A 14,047-nucleotide genomic window follows, 5' to 3' on the forward strand; every position below is an offset into this window, starting at 1 on the left:
ATACTTATGGATAGTGACAAGCAATTTATGGGCAGATAGTGGGTGTTTCATGACTGGGTGGTCAGACAGGGCAGCCTCTGCATGGCAGTTTAAGCCCTTTGCACTTTCAGGTCTAGAGCATTGCCAAGCCCATTTGCAATCCCACCACTTATGAATCCATGGAGATGACCTTTTTAAGATATCCCATCTACTAGATTCTCTTGGGTGATCTTCCTCATTGACTAAAAGTCATTTTGATGGCAACTTGAGCTTCTTAGCCCACTCACTGGGGACATGAGTTCAAGATTACTTTTTTATATCCATCCCACACTTGTATCATTCTGACAGCTTTTGGGTCAATGTCCTTCTTTGTGTGTACGATGCAGAATCATGGACTTCTACTCTCTACTAAATTCCTGGTACCACCTAATATGAGTATGTAGAGGAGGAAATAGAGCCAGACTTTTCTCCAAGTGCATAATGATAAGACGAGAGGCGGAAAAATAAAAGTTGTAACAAGGAAACACATGTTGCCAGAGAGTGCCAGGCTGGCAAGGGCCAGTAGTACGATAGATAATGTGCCATACAACATCTTAGGAGACTTCATGTTGGACTCTTGCTTGGCTTAATGACTGTGCCCTGCCCTCACCTGACTTTTTTTCCATCTCCCTTTGTAGGGAAGTAGAAACCTTGATCTGGAAATAATTACATTTGTCCTTACAGCACAAGATCAGGGCCAAGAGAAACATTGTCTGGCCATGGCACAATAGCCTGAGCAGCTCAGATGTCTAGGCACTACAAGCCAGTGCTGCTAGTGTCTGCCCTATGTCGGAAACTCATCAGCATACCTTGTAGGTCTRGGTTGAGGGAATGCTAAAATTATCCAGATACAGTCTTACAGTCTTTTTGATATCAATCCATCAAGGAAAGGCCTCTCTGCTATGGCTTACCTGCTACTCTCCACCAGCAACGTGGGATATGGAATCAGAGGGCAAAAGAGGCTGCGCTTGGGATATCCAGTCCACAGGCTACCCTACAGGATGAAGAAATCCTGACCTCAGTGTGATTCGAGTATATAACCTTTGGATCTAGAATCAGACATGCTGCCATTGTACCAAAGGGTCAGAGACAGAGGGGCATGCCACCTAAGCATGACCCMAGGCTTTAGCTTTTATGGTTGAGGGACACTCTTTGAGGAAAGAGGATTTTTAATCCATCTAACAAAGAAGTGGGATCATTTTTGCAAGGTGTCCTGCTAACCCTTCAAGAAAGACTTTAAATTAAGTTCATTGGAAGAGGAAGGCCAAAGCCCAAAAAGAAGTGGAGTAACAGAGGACAGGGAGGAAGTACCTGGGGAAAACCAGGATGCAGGTGGGGGCTTTTATACTTTTCCTAACTGTAGGAGAAATGTCTGGGCATGACTGCAAGCAGTGTCGGAAACAGAAGGAATCAGAAGTCCATCTGCAATGAGAGAGACATTACGGCGTAGATCACATAATTAGATCAGACCACCCACAGCTGAACACCATAGCTGTAGACGTCCTGCCTTAGCCCTAATCCTGTGTTGGCCAGGAATCACCGTCGCAGATCAGGGAAGATGTCCCTCTACTGCCACAGAGGGGTGAGGCGCTGTGGGCTGTGATGGATTAGGGTGGAAGGGACAAGGAGGAGAGATCATCTTCCCCTACCTTCACTGCCAACCCTCCCCAGCAGCCCACTGAAAGCCCCTCAGGGCCACCAAGCTGCACACAGGCTGGGGCCAGTGGCGCAATGGATAACGCGCCTGACTACGGATCAGGAGACTGCAGGTTCGACTCCTGCCTGGCTCGACCTTTTCCTCATCCCAAGCCTGGCTGTGGTGGACAGCACAAAGACAGTTTCTCCCAGCCCTCTGGCAGAAGCCCAAGTACTGGCTGGGGGTGGGAAGGCTTTGGTTACAGGGAATAGTTTCAGAGTTGAGCTGAAAATCCTTAGAGAAGTGGGGAAGATGAGTAGCAGAATGACAACCCTGGACTTGAGGAGAGCTGAGCTGGGCTTAGTCGAGGAGCTATGGCAGAAGGCTGATTTGGCTGAACAGGGGGCTCTTGTCTATGCCCCGGTATGAAAAGAGCAGTCCACCACCGTCACCACTGTGGGCTGCAACAGGGTGAGCTACACAGGAACTGAGCCTGCACCCTTCTAATCCACAGTCAGGTTTGCTGACTCTTGCGCCAGTGGCTTTGGCCCACAAACAGCATAGTATCCCCAGTAGTAGGGGGTTTCTGTAACTCATCAGGGTAAGCTGGAGGTGACGGGTTGCACGTATTTACTTTTAATCAGTTGACTTTGCCTGTGACTGYTTTTCCTTCGACTTTACTCCTTTTGGGTACCACTGTCTTGGTAGTAGTTCCCGTAACATGCTGCTACTGTGAAATAAAGCAGGACGGTAAGGGTAGGTGTGAGAAATGCAATGCACAGGCCCCTGAGGGGGACCATCCACCTCTCTCCACTGGGGTCATGGCACAATCTAGCATCAGCACAATCAGCAGAGCAGTACAGGGCCAGTCCCAGAGAAAACAAGATCCTGAGCAAGATGAAGGGATCTTATCAATGTGTATAAGTACCTGAAGGGTGGGTGTCAAGGGGATGGGGACAAACAGTTGTCCCACATGACAGGACAAGAGGCAATGGGCAGAAATTGAGGCACAGGAAGTTCCGCCTGACYGTGAGGGGGAATTTCTTCCCTGTGAGAGTGACGGAGCACTGGACCAGGTTGCCCAGAGAGGTGGTAGAGTCTCCTTCTCTGGAGATCTTCAAGGCCCGCCTGGATGCAACCCTGTCTAACATGCTGTAGGTGACCCTGCTGAGCAGGGAGTTTGGAGTAGGTGATCTCCAGAGGTCCCTTCCCACCTTACTGATTTTATGATTCTATGATTCTATGTCTCCCCTGAGGGCCAGGTGGGGTGGTTGCCCAACATATCCTAGGGAGAGGCCCCACTCACCTGGCAGATGCCCATTGCTTACCTCAGACATACCCCAGGCACTCRTATCTTTTGCATAGCCTGGCCCAAGTCCATCATCCCCCCCTTCTTCAGCTTTGCCCACGTACCCTGAGTCCGCACTGTCTCTCTGCACCTCAGCCCTATCCTGCCCTGCACATTCATCCTACAGCCTGGACTACACTCTACAGCCAGACTACAGCCAGAACTTGGCCATCCCCTCTTCACAGAGYGCCCTCATCCTCTCCACCTCCCTTAGCCCTGCTACAAAGGCACCCCTGGGTGGTGCCCCATGCAGAGCACATGCCCAGTCACTCACACCATGGTGTATGCCTGGGTGCTACAGCCTTTGCATCTTGACCTCGTGGCGCAAGGGCAGCGCATCTGACTCCAGATCAGAAGGTTGTGTGTTCAAATCACACCGGGGTCAGGATTAGTTCAACACCAGGTGGCCTTTGTATTGACTCTGTTTTGTATTGCCTTGATCTTGCAATAGGAGGAGTTTCCTGATGATGGGAAACAGATCACAACATCTGACCCACTTTCAATAAGGGTGAGAGGAATTATCTATGATGTTACAGCCATGCCAGCCTCACTGCAGTTCTCAGATGAAGATGATGGAACAAATAGATACTCCTGAAAGTGATCTCCAAAAGTCTAAAGGACACGAAGATGACTGGAAACAATGAGTGTATATTTACCACAGGCAGACCATGCCTCGTGAGCTGAATTGCTTTCTTTGAAGAGGTGAGTTCCTTACTGGCCAAGGGGAGACCAAGGAAGATCATTGACATACTCTCCTATAGTATCACTGTAGCAAACTACAGCAATAAAGGGAATAAAGTGAATCACAAGATGAGTGGAAAACTGGTTAGACCACCAGGTTAGTGACTGATGACTGGAAGTCTGGCTGACATCATCAGTGTCTTATTTGGGTTTTATATTATTTAATGTCTTCATTAGCAGTCTAGAGGATAAGACAAAATGAGGGACAGTGGAAGCCTGTCAAGTGCACTAGGTTGACCAAAGGCTGGGGCAAGTGGGGCAATGGATAACAAACCTGGATTAGGAGACTGTCGGTTTGACTTTTGCCTGACTTGACATATTTACCTTGTGGTGGTGATGGTCTGCTTTCTCCACAAAGGTCTTCCCTCTCCTGGCTATTATCCCACCTCTTGGGCCTTCTGCAGGGCAAAGGTGCTGGGATAGCTTCTTGCCATAAGGAAAAGAGAGAGTGCATCCAGCCCTTATGGAAGACCTGAACCCCGCAAAAATGGCAAAGTGCCCTGCTCACATCAAATAGCACCACAGCTAATCTGGAAGAAGAATTAAGGTCCCTTCTTAACTTTCCTTCTTGTAGGCTAAACTAATTCAGCTCTTTCAGGCTACCTAAGCATATCATGTGCTCCAGCCCCAAATCGTCTTTGAGGTCTTGTTTTGGTCTTGCTATACTTTCTCAATGTTTTGCAAAACCCTGTATGTAACATAGACGAGCTCCACAATGGAAAACTCCACAACTGAAAAGCACAGCTAGGCCCCTGTGCTGCCCTAAGCCTGACCCCGGTGTGATTCGAACACACAACCTTCTGATCTGGAGTCAGACGCGCTGCCTTTGCGCCACGAGGTCAAGGTGGTGGGATGCAACACTCAGGCATGGATCACAGCCTGAGTTGTGAGACTGTGCTCTCCATGGAGCCCATCCCAGGGTTGTCCTGGTTCTCCTCCCCTTCCCTCTAGTAAGGCAATAGAGGGCATGAGTGGATGCCCAGGGAGAAATTGACCATGGCTTGATGTGTCTGGGTGGAGGATGGATGCCCAACACAGGATGGGGTGGTGGCAGAGAGGTGCAACATGATCTCAGAGAATCAGGCTGGAAGTTGAACCCATTCCAGGCTGAGGCCTCCTTAGGGACTGTAGAGAGGATGGTGCCTCAGACAAGGCCACACAGAAGGGCTGAGGGCCCCATTCCTCAGAAGAGTCTGAGGCAAACTCTGGGCACCCACTGACAGTGTGTGACTTCTCTTCCCAAGAGTATAGTGGGTAAGCACTCTGCTGGCCCTACATGCTGCTCTGAAGTCTCTGATTCTCCCAGGAATAGAGATTGTTTGGTTATTCCAAGCATTGCTAGTGTCTGCCACAGTCCTGAAGATGCTGACGGGGAACTGCAGGCAAGCCATAAGCAGAGGGAGGGTTGTGCTAAGTGGGTGGGAGCAGCAAGTGCCCGGATAGCTGCAGCCTTCCCACCGTCAGTAYCCCTGCATGGGGCAAGATGGAATGGGATGGGTTCCGCTTCCAGCTTAGATTCCCTAGCATCATGTTGCCCACTGTGCCAGCACATCATCCTGCCCTGAGTGGCTATCCTCCATCTGGATACCCTAGGCCTTGGTCACCGKCTCTCTGGGGACCCAGTCGCCCCCTCCATTACCCTGATGAGGATGCCCCATGGAKGATACTTCCCTACCACCCTGACCACAGTCCATAACTGGGAGCTACATCCCTCCACCTTGACCTCGTGGCGCAAGGGCAGCGCGTCTGACTCCAGATCAGAAGGCTGTGTGTTCAAATCACACCGGGGTCAAGATAGCCCATTTCTGTGCAATACAGCTGGGGATCTGTGCTGCTGCAGGGCTTGACTCTTCTTTAAACTTCATGTGCTCCTATTAGCCCATGTCCTTGCCTCACAAGGCCAATCTGAATGGCAGCTCTCCCCTCTGGTATATCAGCCTCTGCTTCGTGTTCCATCTTGACCATAAACTTACTGAGTATGTGCCCCATCCAGCATCCAAATTGTTAAAGAAGATGTTTAAGAGTGTTGTTACCAGTATTAATGCATGCCAACTCCATTCATAACAAGCCACTGGTTGCATTTATGACTGGTGATCAGAACACCTTGGGTCTGGTGGTTCAGCTGAGTACTTAACTCCTCTTCTTAACCTCCCATCAGGTCAATATTTCTGCAATCTGGCTACAAGGAGACTCTAGGACACCCTGCTTAAAACCTTGCTAAAGTCAAGAAAAATAGCCATTTCTTTCCACCAAGGCAGGCAGGCAGTAGGTAGGTATGATCTGCCCTTACTAAATCCATTTCAGCTGTTCCTAGTTACCCTGTTTTGTTTAAGTGGTTCCTGACTTCATCGTCCTCTACCATGGATAATTCCTCAGTAAGGGAGGTCACACGTTAGTACAGTGTCCCAGAAAAGTTTAGAGTTCTTATCCTTAAAGATATTCAAAGCTTGATTGGACAAGGCTGTGACGAAATGATCTAACATCAAAGACTCTTACTYTGAGCAGGAGATTAGACCACACGGCTGCCAGGGATCTCATAAAATCTAGATGTTTCTTCACTTCAACTGAATCATCTTCCACCATTCCCTGCTCCCCTCACACACCCCATCCAGTGTAGAGAAGCCCCCTGAGAAGCAAGATTGTGCAGGGCCAGTGGCGCAATGGATAACGCGCCTGACTACGGATCAGGAGACTGCAGGTTCGACTCCTGCCTGGCTCAGCCTTTTCCTGATCGCAGCCTGGCACTAATGATGACAGAGGACTGTTTTCTCCATGGTGCCCTATGTTTGCCCGGCATTTCTCCCACTTCTCTGGACTTCCCTGAGAGTAAAAGCCCTGGGTGACTTCTAGCCTTAAAGAAAAGGAAAGGTTCATCCAGCCCCTCCTGGGGCTGGAAAAGGAGCAGAACACCTGCAATCTAGCTCCTGGGGAACAGTCAGTCTCCTGGAGAGTAGAACTACCTTTCAGAGGGGCCTGGAGAGTTTGGAAAAAAAGTCCTGCCTCTGAGGCAAAGCAATCCCATTCAGCTGCAAAGGCAAGGCAGCCAGACTCAAGCATYCTCAGTGCTTGTCATAACCTTTCTGATCTGGAGTCAGACCTGCTGCCTTTGCACCATGGGGTCAGGACTTGGGGGGATAGTGCCCAGGTACTTCAGAGTCTAAGCTTTTATGGCCAATTGACACTTTCTGAGGAGTGAAGATGGCTGGGGAAAGACAATGTCTATTTGACAAAGTGGAACAAGAGCATTTTTTTCAACTCTCTGGCTAAACCTGCAAGGAGGGCTTTAAGTAAGATTCATAGGAGGAGGGAGGTCAAAGCCCAAAAAGAAGAGGAGGAACATGAGCTGRAGATGACCTACTTGGGGAACAGCAGGATATAGTGGCTTTTGCCTCATTCAACAGCAAGTATGGAATGGGGCTTCTGCTTCAGAACTGTTGAATGGGGTAGAAGTGCCTGGTCATGATTGCAAGCAGCATCAAAATCAAGCAGGAGGAATCAGAAGTCCATGTACAATGGACAAGTTACAAGCTTACTGGGTTCACAGAGATTCCTCATAACTACACTGCTGCTACACCAGCTAAAGAAGATTAAGGAAGCACAAGATGGGAAGGTGAGGGCAAGGGTTGCATTTGACACAGAGTGTCTTAAATTTGCTTTGCTCTAAGGCCAATGACAAGCTGGCTGAAAGAGATGCTGACACAGGAAAGCATAGTAGGTGTGTCTCACCTGCTTGATCAAGAGGAGGAAGGAAACAAAGCCTTCAGATAGAAGGAGGAGGCCTTGCAGCTGCAGTCCTTGGAAATCACAGGAGATTTTAATTATCCTGTTGCTATCATGGTGTGGTTCAAGAAATTCAGAGGATTTCTGGAGAACACCAGCAGCGATTTCTTGATGCGGGTGCTAGATGACATGATCAGGAGAAGCACAGCACTGGGCCTGGTACTCACTAACAAGGATCAGGGTCAGAGATGTGAGGGAAGCCTTGGATACCTGAGACATGAGCTGATGCTGTTGAAGATCCTGAGAAAAGTCAGGAAAATGAGTAGCAAAGTAATTACAAACTGTGATTCTAGCATTGCTGACATGTGGGCCAGAGCACTGCTTTTGCCTTGCCCTGCATGTGAGTGGCCCAGGGAARAAAGACTGGAGCAACACAGAAAAGGGATATTCCCATCCAGAWAGTCAGGGAAGACCTTACTTCTGTCTACAGCTTGCCTGCTGCCCTCCACCAGCATCTTCAAGGAAGGTAGAGTGCAAAACAGACTGCCATCTGCCCACCCCACAACTTTGGAGAGCCCCGTGGCTGTCTCAAACCCTGCATCAGCGTGGAATGGCAGCCAGGCTCCCCATGGGGCAGGCAAGACATTCCCCCAACCCACTAGTGTGGACAAAGGGGCTGGGGGCCCCTGTTGCCTGTCTTCCTTTGTGAGGGGGTATCCAGAATGGGCACTGCTCCTGTTGGGTGCTGCGACCAACTAGACCAATGCTACCCTCTGTCTGTTTTGGGGAGGAACAGTGCTGTCATGGGCRGGGATGGGAGCTAGGCAGTAAAATTTCCCTATTTCCCCTTCACTCCCCACATACTCAGCTAGTATAGAAAGAATGGTGAGGGCACCAGCCTGCCCACGGGCTGGGGCCAGTGGCGCAATGGATAACGCGCCTGACTACGGATCAGGAGACTGCAGGTTCAACTCCTGCCTGGCTCGACCTTTTCCTGTCCACAGTCCGGATGTGGTGRTTGTGGGACCTACTTTGTCTGGTGGCTTGCCCTCACCTGACTTTCCTCCCATTTTCCAGGAACACTGCCTGGCCTCCTGTGATCTTCACCTAGTACCCACAGATCTCTACCCACATCCCTGTCTGGGTTACATATGATAAATTCATAGTCTCCAGGAGGATGTGCACTAACCATGACTGTTCCGGGAGCTTGATGAGCCCTACCAGTCTCTCTCCACGTGACAGGTCTGAGCCTGGCAAGTAGCAATCCCTGTGACAGAGCATCGGTTGGTAGATAGGGCTTCTACTCAGAAGAACCTGGACAGGGTGAAGAAACACTGGCAGAAGTCTTACGAAGTGCAGCAAAGGCAAACATAATAGCCTGCATCTGGGATGGGATAATCTCATACAGCAATACAGCCTGGAGGTGACTGTCAAGAAAACAGAGAGACTTGGAGAACAACTTGAGCTAGTGTCAGCAGTGTGCCCTTGCACCCATGAAGGCGAACTGCGTGCTGGGCTGTATGATTAAGAAAATAGGTAGTAGCTCAAGAGAAGTGAGAATCCAAGGTAYATCCAGCACTTCTGAGAATGTCACTAGATTATGGGGACTTGGATTCAGCTGCCCAGTACAAAAAAGACGTTGACAACCTGGAGTAAGTTTAGCTTTCTCTTTGTCCCAATTTTTCAGCACGTTTTTGAGATTTTCCCATATTAAATTTTTTTTAAGCCCTCCTTAATAGTTTAACAATTCAGCTGGTATGGGTTGTGGCCACATTTGTCTGATGGACCTTGTCAGCTCCCAAGCCATCCTAATTCCTTAAGGAAAGTCTCGTGGTCATAAAAAACAGAGGTCTAGTGTGACTGCAGGCTGCATTCCTCAGCTCTCACATCATAACACAAGGGCAACACATCTGACCCCAGGTCAGAAGGTTGGGGCCCAAGTCACATTGGGGTCAAGTACCAGGTGGTGCTGGGGGCAGGTGTGATGTCTGCATTTTTCCATGGGGCTCATCTATGTTGTATATAGGGCTTTACAGGGCAATAAGAAACTGTAGCAAGCTGAATTCATTGCCTCAAACATAGTTTGGAGCTGGTGCACATGATATGCTTAAACAGCCTTCAGGAGTATTTGTTTCATAATCTTCATGTGGGTACTGAGAGGCTGACTGGACTATATAACTCCACAGATCCTCATACCTTCCCTCCTGGAGGTTGGGTCTGACTCTAGCCTTTCCCCAAAACACGGTCATCAATCCACTCCAGAAATCTCCTGAACTGACTGTGTCACACCATGTTACTCCCAGGCAAGTATTGCTATGGGAGAATCCAAGTCCCAGTCCCCCATGAGTTATAGAGACTGCAGTTGTGAAGCTTCTCCTAGTCCCATAAGAGCGGCTTCATTTTCTTCATCTTGACCAGGCAGTCTGCAGCAGGCACCCTCCACAAGGTAATCCTATGTTGATCTCCCCTCTGATTACAAGCCCTCAGCCCTCAACTCTCCCTAACGAAAAAACAGGAGAGGAGCAATACAACAGGCACGTGATGTTGAATCAAGCCTGACCCCGGTGTGATTTGAACACACAACCTTCTGATCTGGAGTCAGACGCGCTGCCCTTGCGCCACGAGGTCGGGGTAGAAGGATGCAGAATCACAAAATCTTGCAGAATCAGAGAATCTTACAGAATCACAGAATAGCTGAGGTTGGAAGAGACCTCTGGAGGTCATCTAGTCCAACCCCCTGCTCAAGCAGGGTCAGCTAGAGCACATTGCACAGGATTGCCACCAGGAGATGGAGGTGAGGCTGACTGGCCTGGAGTTGACTTCTTCTTGCCCTTTTTGAAGGCTAGAGTGGCACTGGCTTTCTTCCAGTCCTCAGGCACCTCTCCAGTTCTCCAGGACCTTTCAAAGATGATGGAGAGCGGCCTAGCAATAACATCCACTAGCTCCCTTAGCACTTGTAGGTGCATCCCATCAGGGTCCATGGATGTGTGGGGGTCAAGTTTGCCTAAATGATATCTCACCCGATCCTCCTTCACCAGGGGAAAGTCTGCCTTTCTCCAGACTTTCCCTCTTGTCTCCAGGCTCTGGGAGTCCTGAGGGCTGCCCTTAGCAGTAAAGACTGAAACAAAGAAGGTATTCAGTAACTCTCTCTTCGCCGTATCCTTCGTCACCAGGGCACTCACACAGTTCAGCAGCATTGTCTGTAGTCTTCCTTTTGCTACTGATGCATTTGAAGAAGCACTTCCTGTTATCCTTGACATCCCTTGCCAGATTTAATTCCAAATGGGCCTTGGCTTTCCTCATTCCATGCCTGCATTTTCTGACAACATTCCTGTATTCCTCCCAAGTGACCTGTCCCTTCTTCCACCTTCTGTGTACTTTCTTCTTCTGTTTGAATTTTGCCAGGAGCTCCTTGCAGCATTCAGGTGGGATGGGTGGTGGGAATGTGTTGTCCATAAGAACCACCTCAGAGGTGTCTGAGGGTGCCCTCATAGCAGTGCCATGGGAGGTGGAGAGGATATGGGCACCCGTGAAGAGGGGGGTGGGCAAGTTCTGGCTGCAGAGTGGAGTCTAGGCTTCAGGATGCATGTGCAGGGCATGACAGAGCTGAGGCACAGAGAGATAGTGCAGGTGCAGGGTGCATGGGCAAAGCTGAACCCACCTAGAGTAGACTCTGGCCACCCCTGGGGAGCATGGTGTCCTGAGCCAGGCCATGCAAGAGGTGTGAGTATCCTCTTCTGCCATATGGCCTGAGGCGGGCACTGAGCATCTGCCAGGTGAGTGGAGCCTCTTCCCAGGATGTGTTGGGCAGCCACCCCACTTGCCCCTCAGGGGAGAGACCATGCTCACTACTCTGTTTCTTCTGGGCCAGACACCACACAGCTGCCACTGTGTAGTGCTACTGTGTGCCATGACCCAGCAGGGCAAGAAGAGAGATGGCCTCTCAGTGGCCTGGAAATTGCAGTTTCCCATCCCTGGCCCTTGCAATCTTGCTCTGTTTTGTAGTAGCAACATGTTACGCGAACTGCTCCTACCAAGGCACTTGTACCCAGAAGTGACAAAGCTGTGGGGAAAAGGAAAGCACTCATGGGCAAGGACAGGTAAAATTGAGAGTAAATCTGTGCTACCCTTTGCTTCCAATCCATTTTAATGAGCAGATGCCTTCTGGGAGTGCCAGACTAGCTGACTGTAGAGGTCAGCAGTGCGAGAGACAATATGCCTGACTATGGATTAGAGGGGAGGATGTTCAGTTCTTGTGTGGCTCACCCTGTTGCAGCCCACAGCGATGATGGTGGTGGACTGCTCTTTTTATACTGGGGCATAGACAAGAGCCCCCTGTTCAGCCAAATCAGTCTTCTGCCATAGCTCCTCGACTAAGCCCAGCTCAGCTCTCCTCAAGTCCAGGGTTGTCATTCTGCTACTCATCTTCCCCACTTCTCTAAGGATTTTCAGCTCAACTCTGAAACTATTCCCTGCAACCAAAGCCTTCCCACCCCCAGCCAGTACTTGGGCTTCTGCCAGAGGGCTGGGAGAAACTGTCTTTGTGCTGTCCACCACAGCCAGGCTTGGGATGAGGAAAAGGTCGAGCCAGGCAGGAGTCGAACCTGCAGTCTCCTGATCCGTAGTCAGGCGCGTTATCCATTGCGCCACTGGCCCCAGSCTGTGGGCAGCTTGGTGGCCCTGAGGGGCTTTCAGTGGGCTGCTGGGGAGGGTTGGCAGTGAAGGTAGGGGAAGATGATCTCTCCTYCTTGTCCCTCCTTCCTGAATCCGCCATAGACACACCTTCTCACCCATGGGGAGAGGGCTGGGCAACAAGGGCTGGCACTGATCCACAGTCTCTCAGACACACTAGTGGGTTTGTGGGATATCTTGCCTTTCCACAGCTCTGATTCATAGCCAGTGCAGAGTTGGATCCAGGGCAGGATGTCTGGAGCTGTGGTGCCCAGCTGTGGGGTGGGCTGTACTCACAGGCTGTCTTCTTTAATGATGCTCATCACTGCCTCAAGGAGAAAGATCCACCACTGCCAATATGTTCCTAGTGCCCACCACAGGCTGCGCTGCAGGAGAGGACCTGTACCCAGCCCTGTGCCCAGCCTGAGGTACTGTCTTCCCTCACAGCATGCCTGGGCCTGACCCCTGCCAGTATGGAGCAAGGAGCCTTGTTCCTGTCTAGACTCCCATGCTATATGGGCTGATGCCACCCTGAAGCTGGAGAACAGGCTGAGAAACAATCAGCAACAACTTGGTGGAAACATCTGGAGAGAAAAAGACCAAAGAGTTTGGATATAGCTCCATTAAGGAACTTATCAATAGGTCATGCCTCTGCCCATTAATAATCTAAAAACCCAGAGGAAAAGTGGAATCAGATGGCTGATCACTTGGCTAGGATAAATATATGACACAGTTTGGAGGCAGACTGGCCAGGGAAGTGGTTAGATGAATGGCCAGGGCACACTGTGAGTTCGGTGTTATTTCAACAGGCTGCAAGATGATGATGATGGCCTGTTACAAAATCATTGGCTAACAGACTGTACACTCATGCCTTTTTTGTCAAGCAATGATATAGCACATGTCAAAAGGAGAACAGTTTGCTAGTCTCAGGGAAGGTAAAACTACTCTGGGAAACTTGGCAAGTAGATAGGTCCCTTAAAGTGAACACTTGAAGGCTAGAAATACATCCCTACAGGTGTTGAAATAATTAGTAGTAAAGGGACTTTGCCTCTACCTCATCAACCTTAAAGTAAAGAGATGGTAGAAAGATGTAAAGGACTACTGAAACAACTGCTACACAAGAATGTATCTACTAATTCCTCTGAGTCAGGATCCTGTTAGTGGGAAGTTGTAAGTCAGCTAAATAAATGACAAACCCCAGTGGCAAGTCCCACAAATAAGAGGTTTATGTCAGAAACTACACAAATTACTGTCAAGAGAAGCAAAGCCTCATCTAAATCCTGGACTTGAGGTTGTGATTACACAGACAACTAATGTGCACGGCAACTTGGAATTTTATTTTTGTACATTAAAGAAGTCATTTCACTGCAAAAACTTCATAGAATCATAGAATCAGTAAGGCTGGAAGGGACCTCTGGAGATCAGCTAGTCCAACCTCCCCCCTCAGCAGGGTCACCTACAGCATGTTAGACAGGGTTGCATCCAGAGAAGGAGACTCCACCACCTCTCTGGGCAACCTGTGCCAGGGCTCCGTCACTCTCACAGGGAAGAAATTCCCCCTCACGGTCAGGCAGAACTTCCTGCGGTTCAAACTTTGGACACAATTCACATTATAGACTGCAAGCAGCCTTGGGGTGTCAAAGCTGTGCCGCAACGTGATGGCAATAACAGATGGGCTTGCAATTTGCAGGCATCTGAAAGTATCTTTCCTGCGCTTTTCCATAGCCACCTCTTTATGCTCACAAGCAAGCATATGCAGGTCCCTGAGGCAGCAGGAGAGCTGGGAGGGCTGGCAAATTTTGGGGGTATCACTGGCACAGACACTGCTCCTGGAGTGAGGAGCTCTTCAAGCACCTGCCTATTTCCTCGCAAGTTCCACAGAGCAGATGTGGAAATCCCAAGGCAACGGAGGG

The 14,047-nt window shown here is 49.7% G+C and overlaps 8 non-coding genes across 8 annotated transcripts; 5 read left to right on the forward strand and 3 right to left on the reverse strand.

The window, feature by feature from the left end:
• Positions 1-1,735: 1,735 nt before the first annotated feature.
• TRNAR-ACG (transfer RNA arginine (anticodon ACG)) lies at positions 1,736-1,808 on the forward strand. The gene has a single exon. It is a non-coding gene; the product is annotated as a tRNA-Arg (tRNA).
• Positions 1,809-3,315: 1,507 nt separating this feature from the next.
• On the forward strand, positions 3,316-3,387 carry TRNAW-CCA (transfer RNA tryptophan (anticodon CCA)). The gene has a single exon. It is a non-coding gene; the product is annotated as a tRNA-Trp (tRNA).
• A 1,125-nt stretch (positions 3,388-4,512) lies between these two features.
• Positions 4,513-4,584, reverse strand: TRNAW-CCA (transfer RNA tryptophan (anticodon CCA)). Its single transcript has one exon. It is a non-coding gene; the product is annotated as a tRNA-Trp (tRNA).
• Positions 4,585-5,463: 879 nt separating this feature from the next.
• Positions 5,464-5,535, forward strand: TRNAW-CCA (transfer RNA tryptophan (anticodon CCA)). Its single transcript has one exon. It is a non-coding gene; the product is annotated as a tRNA-Trp (tRNA).
• An 854-nt stretch (positions 5,536-6,389) lies between these two features.
• On the forward strand, positions 6,390-6,462 carry TRNAR-ACG (transfer RNA arginine (anticodon ACG)). Its single transcript has one exon. It is a non-coding gene; the product is annotated as a tRNA-Arg (tRNA).
• Positions 6,463-8,376: 1,914 nt separating this feature from the next.
• TRNAR-ACG (transfer RNA arginine (anticodon ACG)) lies at positions 8,377-8,449 on the forward strand. Its single transcript has one exon. It is a non-coding gene; the product is annotated as a tRNA-Arg (tRNA).
• Positions 8,450-10,019: 1,570 nt separating this feature from the next.
• TRNAW-CCA (transfer RNA tryptophan (anticodon CCA)) lies at positions 10,020-10,091 on the reverse strand. The gene has a single exon. It is a non-coding gene; the product is annotated as a tRNA-Trp (tRNA).
• A 1,955-nt stretch (positions 10,092-12,046) lies between these two features.
• On the reverse strand, positions 12,047-12,119 carry TRNAR-ACG (transfer RNA arginine (anticodon ACG)). Its single transcript has one exon. It is a non-coding gene; the product is annotated as a tRNA-Arg (tRNA).
• Between the last annotated feature and the right edge of the window lie 1,928 nt (positions 12,120-14,047).

The sequence above is a fragment of the Rhea americana genome, unplaced genomic scaffold (assembly GCF_003343005.1).
Source record: "Rhea americana isolate MKP2758 unplaced genomic scaffold, rheAme1 scaffold_621, whole genome shotgun sequence".
Classification (NCBI taxonomy): Eukaryota; Metazoa; Chordata; class Aves; order Rheiformes; family Rheidae; genus Rhea; species Rhea americana.